The sequence below is a fragment of the Topomyia yanbarensis genome, chromosome 2, assembly GCF_030247195.1.
Source record: "Topomyia yanbarensis strain Yona2022 chromosome 2, ASM3024719v1, whole genome shotgun sequence".
Taxonomy (NCBI): Eukaryota; Metazoa; Arthropoda; class Insecta; order Diptera; family Culicidae; genus Topomyia; species Topomyia yanbarensis.
Window position 1 is genome coordinate 160,748,671 of NC_080671.1, and position 12,816 is coordinate 160,761,486.

The 12,816-nt window shown below is 40.7% G+C and overlaps 1 protein-coding gene across 2 annotated transcripts in view; it reads left to right on the forward strand.

Moving 5' to 3' along the window:
* LOC131681919 (protein gustavus) overlaps positions 1-12,816 on the forward strand; it is a 645,798-nt gene that overhangs the window by 366,742 nt on the left and 266,240 nt on the right. The gene's annotated exons all lie outside the window — the stretch shown is intronic.

Genomic DNA, 12,816 nt, shown 5'->3' on the forward strand with positions numbered 1-12,816 from the left:
GACATCATCCTCGATAGTGCCGCAACAACAGTCGACGCTCTCTTGCATGTATTGTCGACGTGGCTGCCGAAGGTCAGCTTGTCGTCTATAATGACTCCGAGAGACTTCAGACTCCGCTATGAAGTGATCGCGACTTCTCCCACATGGATAACTGCATGCTGTGCCGACTTGCGGTTGTTGACGATAATTACCGCCGTTTTATGATGAGTGAGCTCCAGGCCTCTCACGCTCATCCATTCCTCCACCGTGCTGATCGCGTGTTCTGCGGTTAGTTCTACCCCAGGGATTGACTCCCAGTAGACCTCCAAGGTTACGTCGACGGCAAAGCCGACGATCTTGACCCCCAGGAGGGAACTTCAGTCTCAGAACCCCGTCATACATGAGGTTCCATAGCACCGGGCCTAGGATCGAGCCCTGCGGGACTCCGGCGGTAATCGGAACCCTTTTCTGACCGGCATTGGTCTCGTGTAGCAGTACGCGGTGCTGGAAGTAACTTTCCAGGATCCGGTACAGACCCACCGGTAGGCTAAGCCGGTGTAACGAGAGCGCGATGGCATCCCAGCTTGCGCTGTTGAATGCGTTCTTCGCGTCAAGCGTCACTAACGCACAGTATCGAATGCCTCGCCTTTTTCGTTGGATCGCTATCTCGGCAGTCTTTATCACTGAGTTGAGAGCGTCCAGTGTGGACTTACCCTTCCGAAAGCCAAACTGGTTGCTTGACAGGCCGTCCGTACCTTCTGCGTACGGGGTTAGCCTGTTGAGGATAATCCTCTCAAGCAGTTTGCCAGTCGTGTCGATCAGACAGATTTTACTGCTGTACGGAAAAGTGTACTTGTTTTGGCTACCGTTCTGACAATAGCAGTAGTGATGCGTCGCTGTAGCGGGCTGTACGGCTTGTGCAAATGTAAATGTACCGGAAAAAATGAAGTTTACCGGTACTGTTCGCATCCCTGCTTGTGTATGTAGCAGTATCCAGACAGCTTACTAGAAGAACGCTGCTTCACTGGTCACTGGCCGGCTATCAGTACTCAGAAACAGAAACACAAAAGAAGGGAAAAATACTGAAACCTAGACGAGGCGGAGAGTGCGCAAGATAACCTTGAACGCGGATTAGCACTATTCTTTGTCGCTACACACTACTCGGACTGGAAACAAAACACGTGTGTCTCGACTGAGCGCTCGAAAACGAATGTGTGTGCAAGTTGAGCTGACCTAGAAAAGAAATTTTTAAGGAAATTATGACTAACCGCATAGCGTCTAACACACTAATCCATACTAATAGGGTCTAATGATAAAACTATGTATGTAGTTGAATGAAATTTTGGTTCATGTAGCTTTCAAATGGTTTACAATATCGTCTTGATGTCAAAGAGAAAATCACAGGAAATGTCGTGGGCCTTTTGGAAATCTATTGTTGTTAATGGAGAAAATGCCGGTTGTCACGGTAAAGATAGATACGTCTACCTTTATCAGTACACATGATAGTGAACTCGGGTGATTCGTAGTTATTCTGCCTAAGCCTAAGACCCTCATTATCAGAAGGCAAAAATTAAGCCCGCACGATATTAAGCCTGTTCTAATGACCCTACCACTTCTAGTTTTCCGATCTGTTTACTTCACATCCTTGCTCTCACTTGAGTACTATGGCTCTAAGTTTCATAACTTTCCCTAACCAGTAATCTCTAGCTAATTGAATGTCGTTAAAATGTAAAAAAGTTAATGGAGAAACGCAAATAACTTATGAAAAGGTCGTAAGAAAACAAAATAATTGTGTTGTTAAAACAAAATTTAAAATATCTCGCGAATTATTACATTTCAGAAAATTTTTGTTATGGGCATTTTGATTGAAAATGTCGTTTGGAATAATATTCAAAAATAAAATTTTAATTTTGCCTGAAAGTAGTATAAATTATAAAAATAAGTCAATAGTTGTTGTTAGGAAAACTTTTTTACTGATAGCTTCTCCATGATCCAAATAAACTGAAAAAGTTTCTTTTATGTCTTTGTAACGATAAACATTTGATTGTTGACATTTTATGATGGGGTATAACCAACGTGAATAAGTTTTAAAAGAGCATAATTAGACATTGTTTTTGCTGGAACGAAATTCCAAATATCTCGAAAACTGTCGCATTTTGGAAGATTTTTGTTAAATGCATTTTGATTTAAAATGATACTTAGAATTATAGTCTGTAATAAAATTACAGTTTTGTATGCCAATTAGTATGAAATTTATTAACATTATCAAGTTATTGTTAGAAAAGCTTTTTAACCGATTACAGTGAATACCAAATTTTATCTACCCCCGTTTTTATCAAATTTTTCACCCGATTTTATCAGCCTCGTATGAAAATTGATAATGGGTAGTTTGATGGGCTCTATCAGACGAATCAAGTTGAATTCGTGTAAATCCTTTCTTGAGCATATTTTTCTTATCTTAAAGATCCGAAACATTCAAAAATATTTTTTTTATTAAATTTAGTAAGGGATTTTAAGCTAAATATCCAGAAAGGGTTATGAGACTTTATCTAGAGACTAAAGAAGAATATTTTAAGAGTTTCGTTTTCTTAAAAAGATAGAAAAATATATGCCCCTTTTTTAAATGTTCCCGTTTTATCAACTTACAATTCACCAAGGGGCTGATAAAATCGGGTCTTTACTTTCTCTATCATGCAATCGCATTCAAAATGTTTCTTTTCTCTTTAGGTTTTTTTTTATATATTCGCCTCTTTGTCAGGTTTGAGAATTCTCTTTAGAAAAAAGTCTAGCCCTATGCTATGTGCGGGGTTGGGAATTGAACCCAGGTGAGCTGCGTACAAAGCAATCGATTTGCCAACTACGATATCTTTACCCCCATTCGTGAAAAAGTATTCATTCCCTGTAACTCTTTAGTCTTCTATGCTGGTGAAACCTGCGAAATTTCATCGGAATATAAGATGGTCGGTAGCAATTTTGGAGATTTTCGGACGGATCTTCGTGGAATTCCTCTTAATTTCAAAACACAGACTAAGGTACAAAGACAGTTAAAAACTTAAATTAACTGTTGACGGAATTATGGTGATATAGCTGTTGTTTCTCTATAATTAACACTACAAGCCCGTCGATAGAGTTTCCAAAGACTCTGGTCAACAATAATTCATTCTGGAATTACGCGGCGTGCTTAAACTATAATAAATATGCAGAGCTTAAATTATATACATGTTTTCTATGGGGGGTCTATAGCCACCCCTTGCCCATTTCAACTTATGCAACCCATTGAGAAGTTTTATTCAACACCATAAACTCGTCGCACTAATAATACACGGGTCACGAAAATTTGATCGAATATTATAGATTAGTTCGATTCATTTTTTACTGCGGGGTGTAGAACTTGATTGCTTTCCAATTATTTTTTGTGGAAAACGAAATATCCGAACTTCCAGAAGATTCCAGGATATTAACTTCAGATAATTTTAATCTATGAAATAAATTTGCCAATTTTTTCAGATTTGCACTCACCCTAGACATTTTGTTTGGATTTATTTTTTTCATCGACATGCCAATCTGCATTACAATCTGAATCTATGTCTCAATCATACCAATAGCTGTAATTACGAACACAAAGCCTCTAATAATAACCCTTGCTAGACTATATTATAGCGCGGCAGCAAGTGAGCAAATCGATCTAACAAATCTCCTTTTCGTTCTCTAATTTGCAGGTAATCAAGTCACACCTTGAAGGCAGGAACCCTTCATCAAGTGGTGGCACTTACGTAAGTTGTATTATTTCATTAACGCCGGCTGCTGCCGAAAGGGAGCGGAAGAACTCCCACGGCGAGGTCTCTCCATCACCGACCTGGCAACAGGCTGCACCGGCAGTTCTTTGTGTGCCAAAAAGGCCCCTCCACGCGCATCGCGGTCCGTTCAGAAACGTTCCTTTTTCAATGCCGCAAAGACCCATCGAAATCCGATGCACGGGGCAAAACACGCGGCCTAAATTGAGAGTTGATTTTAATATAATATGCTCAGTGGACGGACGGACAGACAGAGGATCAAGTTTCATAGGTCACTTCCCATCCAGCTGGCTTAGCTTTGGATGTCAATTGGCCGTGGCACAATTAGTTTCATGTTTGAAGGGCCTTGTAGGGACGAGATGATGACGAATTGCCGACTATTATGGGTGTTGAAACATAGATCGTGGTGAATGTCTGTCTGTTGATGAAGCATTGCTTCGAATCTGTCCGGTAATGGAATAAAATATGGTTCGTAAAATATCAATTTTGCTGAATCAAATTCTAGACCTACGCACCCGCCATTGCATTAGGAGCATTTTAGAATTAATATTTCTTTTCTACCATTATTGATTTGACTGTTTTACTCATCACAGAATAATGATTATCATAGATGGACTTCGAATTATCCGACGAAAAATAGTTGCTCCTATTAGCAAGGTGATCAATGCTCGTATAGGTCATTCAAAATTAAACAGAACCCTGCGAGAGGAAACACAACGATGGGACTTGGGTTGATTCAAGCCCAAAGGAAAACCGTAAAGAACGAAACAGAGACGGCAGAACGGTGGGAACGATGTGATGATGATAGCGATGACGACGGTGGCGATGAAGGTCAATGTTACGAAAACATGCGCTCATTTACTAAATGTCAATAAACTGGTGTAACCTTCGGCTGCGAATAGGCCGCTGCTTCCACGAGAAGTCAGTCAACCGGCCAAGCAGCGAACCGTGGACCGTCCGTCCGTCCGTCGCGTTTCTCGCCTCCGGAGGTATGTAGGTTCGCGCCAGACCGACCAAACGAGTTCAGCAGCATCGCAGGGGATCAACGGATGCTGCAGAATCTTGAAACTCGTTGTTTCGCTGCGAGCTTCGAGCCGTGCGTCGAACGTTTCGAAGGGGGCATTCTTTGTATACCTTTGCGATGTTTTATCTCGAACGAACGAACAGGCTTAGCGAAAACTACCGCCCGCCCCGGTTCGATTGGACGATGTTGTCGAGAAGCGAAGAACGCGCGCAGTTTTAAAATTAGCATCGTTCACCTCAATAAGTGTTGCAATTACTTTATTGGCCTCTATCTGTCGGCTCACCAAGCGATGCGGACGGCCGGCTGAGTTGCGTTTTGTGCGAATGCGAATGACCATTTCCGAGAAGCGACACGGAAAAAACGACCAATTATAAGACGAAGCGCTCGGAAAATGGCGACTAAAGACAGGTGAATTGTTGCCATAAAATTATGGTACACCGGTTGGCTATGGGACTAAATTTGATCAACGCTGCTCGGTGCGATTTTTACGATTTGCAATTGTTGTTTCATGCTTTTTGTGATTGCTTCAAACTACCGCATCGGATCGAGGTTTTGAACGGCTTGTTTGTTGTTTGGTGCCGCAGAGGCTTCAAACAAAACTTTGAAGTGGACTACGTATCCTCGAAATTATTTTCATCATTGAATTTAGTAATTTACCCACGTTTATTTTACGAGTCATTTTAAACTGAGTTCTTTGTTGCCTCGTAAGACTTCGTAAAAAAAACTATGCCATCTGAACGAGCATTGCGTAGTTGGTAAGTCGACTGCTTGAGCGCAGCTCACCTAGGTTCGATTCTCAAGACTGCTCCTATAGTTGAAATTTTATATTGGCCTCAAATCGTAGTATAAATAACTTACGTATGTATTGACATAAAAAAAATCCCGAAAAACCATACCAAGACTTGAACCGACAATCATTGACTCACCAAAGATACCCCCCTTCTAACTGAGCTAAAACTACACAAAACAGCATGACTGCAAAGTGATATAGATATGTTTCGCTTTCTCTCTGTCCAACGTCGTTTCGTATAAAATCGTGTAAAAATAAGATATATGTTGGCTGGAAGTTGAATGAATAGCGCGCAAGTCTCAAGCAGAATAATATAAATTTCCATACGAACATACAGATTTGCATGATTTTCAGGGTTCATTTTATGTGCATGATATTTATTCGTGAAACATAATTACGATGTTATGAAATACGCTTACGTTAATTTTCATATTTTTTGCTGCGTAGAAAAAATGGAAGAAGTGCTCTTGAGTCGATTTCAATCGATTGATTCTTTTACTTTTTGATTTTTGTTAATCTCTCTCATTTTATTGGCTAACAAAAATAAAGCGAGAGACTGTCACATACAGAAAACATGATATCGAAACAATAGTCCCAACTTAATCACTTATAAGTTCTACTAGTTACAACATTTTAGTCGCTCTCCGGGATAACCTACTGATGTCTGTTCACTGCATCGTCACATCGTTTTCTAACTTATACAAACATTAATTGGAAACTATGACTAAAACGCTGCTACTGGTTGAAACATTCAGTTATTTATGATTGATTGACTAATATGTGGTTTAGCATCAATTGACATCCGATGGAAAATAAAGATAAACTCACGACAGTTAGTCCTACGCCTACTGTGTACGTTTCTGTATATCAGCGAGGTTAGTAGTATACGAGTGTATATTTTATTTTTATTTTATTTTTATTTGTATAAAAAGTCCAACTGACAATTTGTCTAAATGAACTATACTAAACTAAGGTAAATTAAACATAATTAAACTAGTGACAGTACACGACGACGAAACTGCGAAGAATTCATGATGAAGTCGGAAATTTCAGCAAACTCTTTGAAGCGAAGACTCATTGCTAAAATTGGACTATTGGTAGCGTAGTTAGTGCTGCGCATTTCAGAATGCAGCAGGGTACGGGTAGGCGCGTAGAGGCTGATTTGCGGTAGTAGCTCCGGATCATCATACTCAGCCAGCAGAATCTTTGACACGAAGGTAGCTTGCGCTGCATGTCTCCGGTGTGTTAAAGTATTAAGTCCTAAAAGACGACAACGGTCCTCGTACGGTGGCAGGTTTAATGGATCGTTCCACGGCAATTCACGTAACGCATATCGTATGAATTTCCGCTGGACTGCTTCGATACTAAGGCTCCACGGGTTGATAAGGGCACCAAACGACGTTTGCAAATTCCAACTGCGGGCGCACCAATGAGCAATAAAGAGCCTTGAAACATAGAGGATCCCGAAATTCGTTGGATATTTTGAAAATAAATCCCAGCAATCGATTGGCTTTGTCGATGGTCGCTGAGACGTGATGAGTATACGGTATCTTTTCATCAAGAACGACTCCGTTTGCTGCTGAAGCGATAGGTTAAAAATATATGCAAGTGGTGTTACAAGTAAGTCCGAACATTTTTTCAATACAGTTGAAGGTATAGCACTGAGGCCGGGTGCATAAGATGACTTGGTTTTCCGAATTGCAGATATAACCATTTGCTCAGAGACAGGTATTTGACCATCTCATGAAAACTGGCATTCTACCACTTTTTGGGTTTTTCTTGCAGATCGTCGGCTTTGCGAACTGTAATAAAGACCACTCCTTCAACTGCAAGCCTCCTTGACGTGATTGACAAGACATTCGTCAATGTCATACGCGTAAAAGTTGTAGAAATGGGGCTTAGATATGAGCCCTGGGGAAGACCCATCTAGCTAATTGATGTCGATAAATCAAGCAGCTGCAACTTCTCAGAAATAATTTTGATAGAAAATGAATCAAAAGCCCCGTTAATATCGAAGAAAGTTGACCCAATCTGCTCTTATTTAGCATAAGCAATTTGAATTTCTGTTGAGAGCAACGCAAGACCATCGTTCATCCTTTTGCCTTTGCGGAAACCAAAATGTGTATCTGACAGTAAGCCATTTTCTTCAACCCAATTGTCGAGGCGAAATAAGATCATTTTCACGAACAACTTTAGGATAGGACAGCATTGTAGTTGATCGTTGCGAGTTGTGGTCGGAGGTTGGTTTTTTGGTTGGTGAATACCTTCACTTGCCTCCAGTCATGAGGGACAATGTTACCCACAAGAAATTTATTAAATAAATTCAACAAGCGTCTCTTGACAGAGTCTGGCAGATTCTTTAACAAATTAAATTTGAATCTGTCTGGCCCTGGGGCTTTATTGTTACATGATAAGAGAGCAAGTGACAACTCCACCATCGAAAACGGTGTTTCGTTCGCGTTCTCGTGAGGGGATGCGACGCGATAGATCTTCTGTGCCGGGGCGGAATCCGGACAAACCTTCTTGGGTTGGGAGGATATCTGCGAGAGTTCGCGTCTGGTACGCGTTTAGTCTGAGCTTGAATCGCGGTATCGATAATCAAGCCAGCCAAGAACCCGTACTCTTCCTCCTCTTGTGTCGATTCTACTTTTCCGGCTATCGCGGACGCGTAGCTCTTCCAATCGATATTTCGTGTGAGGTCATACGAAACATTAATTGTATTCGGTGGCCCTGAACCGTTAACAATATTAAGGGGGGTCTGGTTTAGAGGGCAAAAATAATCGACTTTTTTATCCGCTTAATTGTTAGTATTGAACCTCTAGAAAGGTCTCCCGAAATCTCGGTGGCCACGCTGAACTTCTTTTGTTTTAAACAGCCATGCATTCCACGCACGTATAACACACGCAGATTTTAATCTATCGGCAACAATTTTCGAAAAACTGATTGTGATAAAAATACAGTGTAAATAATACACTCTAAACTACTTCTACCCAAATTTTCAAGAGAAAATACCTAATGGGTCATTTTCTACAGCGTTTTTTCCGTGATGCAATTTTATGTGGGACACCTTTAATAGCGTTTTTCTCGAAACTGCCTTTTCAATTTTTTTTAAATTGGCGTACACGATTACTTAAAAACTAATCAACGAATTGACTCGATTTTTTATAAGGATACCCAATATGTATAGCCTGTCGATGAACCACAGGAAACAGAATAAAAAAATTTCTCTCTATTATTTTGAATAAAAATAAGCGAATTTTACAGTAAAATACTTGATTTTTCGGTTTTCATAAAGCCATTTTCCGAAACTCGAACTTTTTTCTATTTTTTGTGGTTTATCGACTAACTACAAGTCTAAGCTTTACAAAACTTTTTGAATTTTCCATATCAGACAATTTTATCGAGAGTTATCGTGTTCGCCGTGGCACTTCTCGACTTTGAAATGGTTGGACGTCCACTCTTGGAACGCTCGTATATGTGGCTCTGAGTGACTGAACATATTTTTTTTTCGTGCACAATAAATGTATAAAGCAATCCTAACATTACACAAAAGATCTATTGTTGCCTTGCATTCAAAATCGTAAAACAAAATAACTTTTGTTTTGAGCACTTTACACCAGACGCTCCTCTTAATTACGATTGGCTGATGATCGCTGTCTTGGGGATCAGAGACTACCTTCCACATGCAATCTAACCGTCCATGTCGAGCAGAGGGACAGGTCTAAGGCGCTCGGACACGCTGGAGTGGCAGGAATCCGTATCATGTCTCCAGTGTTCAAAATTTTCATATTGAAGTTGTCACAAAGCATATTGAAGTTGTCGAGGTAGTCGATTATCGTCATGAAAGCAACCTCATGCCGTACCGTGGGAGTTGAAGTCACCTAAAACTAACCTCGGTGCGGGGAAGAGTTCCGCAATATCGCAAAGCTGTCGGTGGCTATCTGAGGCTCTAGGGGGATGTAGGTGGAAGCAATGCTTTAATTCTGGTTTGGCAAGCGACAACTTCAATGCCTGGTGTCGAGGGGAGGTCGATTCGATTGAAAGAATAGCCCTTTTTATTCCTCCTCCGTAAGAGTCATCTCGATCCAGGCGAATAATATTAAAATTGTGGGAGTGTAGGTCTCTTTCTGATGTAAGCCATGTGTCGCATAGTGTAAATGCATCGCATTTCGAGTTATTTAGTAACAATTTTCAAACGATTTTCGGGATAATGTTTATGCAATTCCACTGTAGTGATTAAATCCGTGACCGCGTTCGATGAGTTAGCCATCGAAGGATACAATCGCTGAAAGGAGGGGCCATTTCGCAGTGAACTGCATCAATAATGTTTTACTGCGGGGAGAAAGCTTATCAAAATGCTTTTAAGGGGGTCAGACTTGCTTTGGTTTTACACCAGTACTTCTTCGAGAAGTTATTTTTGGGGGACTTAGAGGAGACACCTTCTGGCCTTTACATCGAAGCTTGGGAGAGGAAATGTACCTCCTTTTTGATCCTAGACACAGCGGAATATGTTCTTTCCTGGGGTTTATCACAGACGCCTTCGTCGCTAGACAACACACAAAAAAATAATGAAATTTAAACGACATGTAAATCAATACGAATGTAAACATACAAAGACTGAATCAAAACTTTGATTGAAAATTACATTAAAATCAATGCACTCAATTGGAGCATCAAAAAGCATACAATTTTACACTTTCATTCGTGTAATATTACATGTCATTCATTTTACAGCAATAAACGTGTAAAAAATACATTGAAGTGCAATGGTTCTCCGTTTGATGAAACTGTAATTTTCAATCGACGTGTAGAATAATAATAAAATTCGTTGAAGAAAGCACGACAAATCGTGTGAATTTTTGGTGGAACTTAATTTTACATTTATATTCATGCTCCAAATATGTGCATGAAAATAAATTTAAAATTACAAAATATTTTTTTCTGTGAAGTTAGTATAGATGTAAGTGTCTGATGGCATGGTTAGCTTTAGCATTTCTGCAAAAGATCGCTTGGAGCGTCTCTGAACGGAACGCTTAAGATTCGCCTCGCGCTGGTTGTACGCGGGTCATGTCGGGAGATCATGTGGGTTTCCTCCACAGTAGAGACACTTTTCGATATCTCTTCGACAATAATCATTCGCATGATTCCACCGGCATTTCCCACAACGGGCCTTATTGCTACAATGGGAGGCTGTGTGTCCCAATTGTTTGCAATTAGTACAGTTCATGACCCGCGGCACAAAGAGGCGAACAGGAACCTGGTCAAAGAGGAGGTAGTTAGGTAGAGCAGAACCGGCGAAAGTCACCCGATAAGAGTCTGAGTTGACATATGTTTTCTACCCGTCAGCAGCGACAGAGGCTGAATGCAAACGTTTGCACTCTAGTATCTTCACTGACTTAAGCATGGGGTCTTTGAAACAGCCAGTCCCATGTTTCAGCAGGTCCTCGCAATTCAGACTCTAATCAGAGACTACTTCGCAGACTTCAACCCTGTTCGCTGGAATATACACTCTGTACTCCTTCGTAAAGGGCCCGTAGCCAGCAATATCGTTTGCCTGATTCAAACAATTTACACCCACCCGAGGCTTATCAGAGCAAATTTTCGATATTTCTACTACGACCGAATACCGCTCCGTCAGAACTCGAGAAATCAGCGATAGATTGAGACATTTTGTATCTTTGGTCCGAAAGAAGGTCACTGAGGGTCCGGTGGCCGAGTTTGGATATACTTTAAGCCGGGGAGCCGATTTTGTTTCAACATCCATCTCACCTTGAGATGAACCACCGTCCGGGGAAGTTATTTCTACACGGGCCTATTGCCCAGTGCACGTTAGTATGAGAACCAAGAAGGGGAAACGTAAATTAAACGCTTCTTAATTTGTGTGTATAACAGTATCCAGAAGGCTTACTAGAAAAACCCTGCTTCACTGGTCATTGATGAATAGCGGTACTCAGAAACAGAAACACAAAAGAAGGGATAAAAACTGAAACCTCGACGAGGCGAAGAATGCGCAAGATAACCTTGAACGCGGATTAGCACAATGCTTTGTCGTTATACACTGCACGGACTGGCAACAAAACCCTTGTGTCTCGAGCGCTTGAAAATGAGTGACTTACTATCACATTATGTTTTGTACGTGCAGCAGGGATACCAGGTATCTTTTTCAAATGTCTTCACATTTTATAAAAAAATGTCTTCATTCAGTGTGACGGACTTCAAACTCAGCTACACTGGCTGTGAAAACACAAAGCGCAGTGATCTGCTTCGTCAGGCGTTCAACAGGCAACTGAGCTGGTCCGGCGAAATCCGTCCGTTTAAATAGTCGATATTGACGACATTCATAGAAGCGTAGCGCACTAGGTACACAAATCTGTCGTGCTGGACTAGGGAAGCGCTATCTTCTGTATGTAAATGCGCGATATTTTGACTAGGTTGTTCATTATTTAAATTATTAATGTCATGATATAAAAAATCTTTGGGTTTATCTATAGGAATCTATTCTTAGAAGTATTTCGGGGCGATATGCGCAAAAATTTGAAAATTTATCGTGAGATGGCTGAATTATATGCGTTTAAAATTGGACCACTTTTCGTTACATACCATTTTTGTAGGATTTGCAACGTGCACCCCTATATCGAAAACAAAGACGTAGTCCTACGTCAAAACACGTCTTCACAATATATCAAATGCCTTCAAAATGAAGGCAAATCTTAAAATCTTGCATCTCTGACGTGCAGGGTCAGGTAGTAGGCAATGTGTCGGTCCACCTAGATTTTCACCACAAAAACCATTTGAAATAAGGGGCATTACTTCGTGAATTTACGATGAATTCCATTTCTTCCAAATGTGATATGAATCTTTTAATGGTCCCAGTGCAAGTAAGTGGTATCAGTTCTTGAAGCCAGGCATTAATTTTCTCGTCGTCCATATTTATGAGGCGGCGTCACAGAAACCACGTGCTTAGGGTTGTGGTACCGGTAATACCGGTACCGAAAATCCCGGGAATACCGACCCATTTTGGTACCGTAATACCGGTACTGAACAAAAGCCAGTACCGATATTTTCGGTACTATACAATTTTTTATGACAAATATGTTAACTCTGCAGGGGGATCTGTTTCAAAATATCGGTCTGCAAGATAACGTTTAATTATATTAATTTGCCTTCTAGATAAATCGTTGAGATAACACCTTTGTGTGGGAATGAGGTGGGGCCATCATCATAATAAT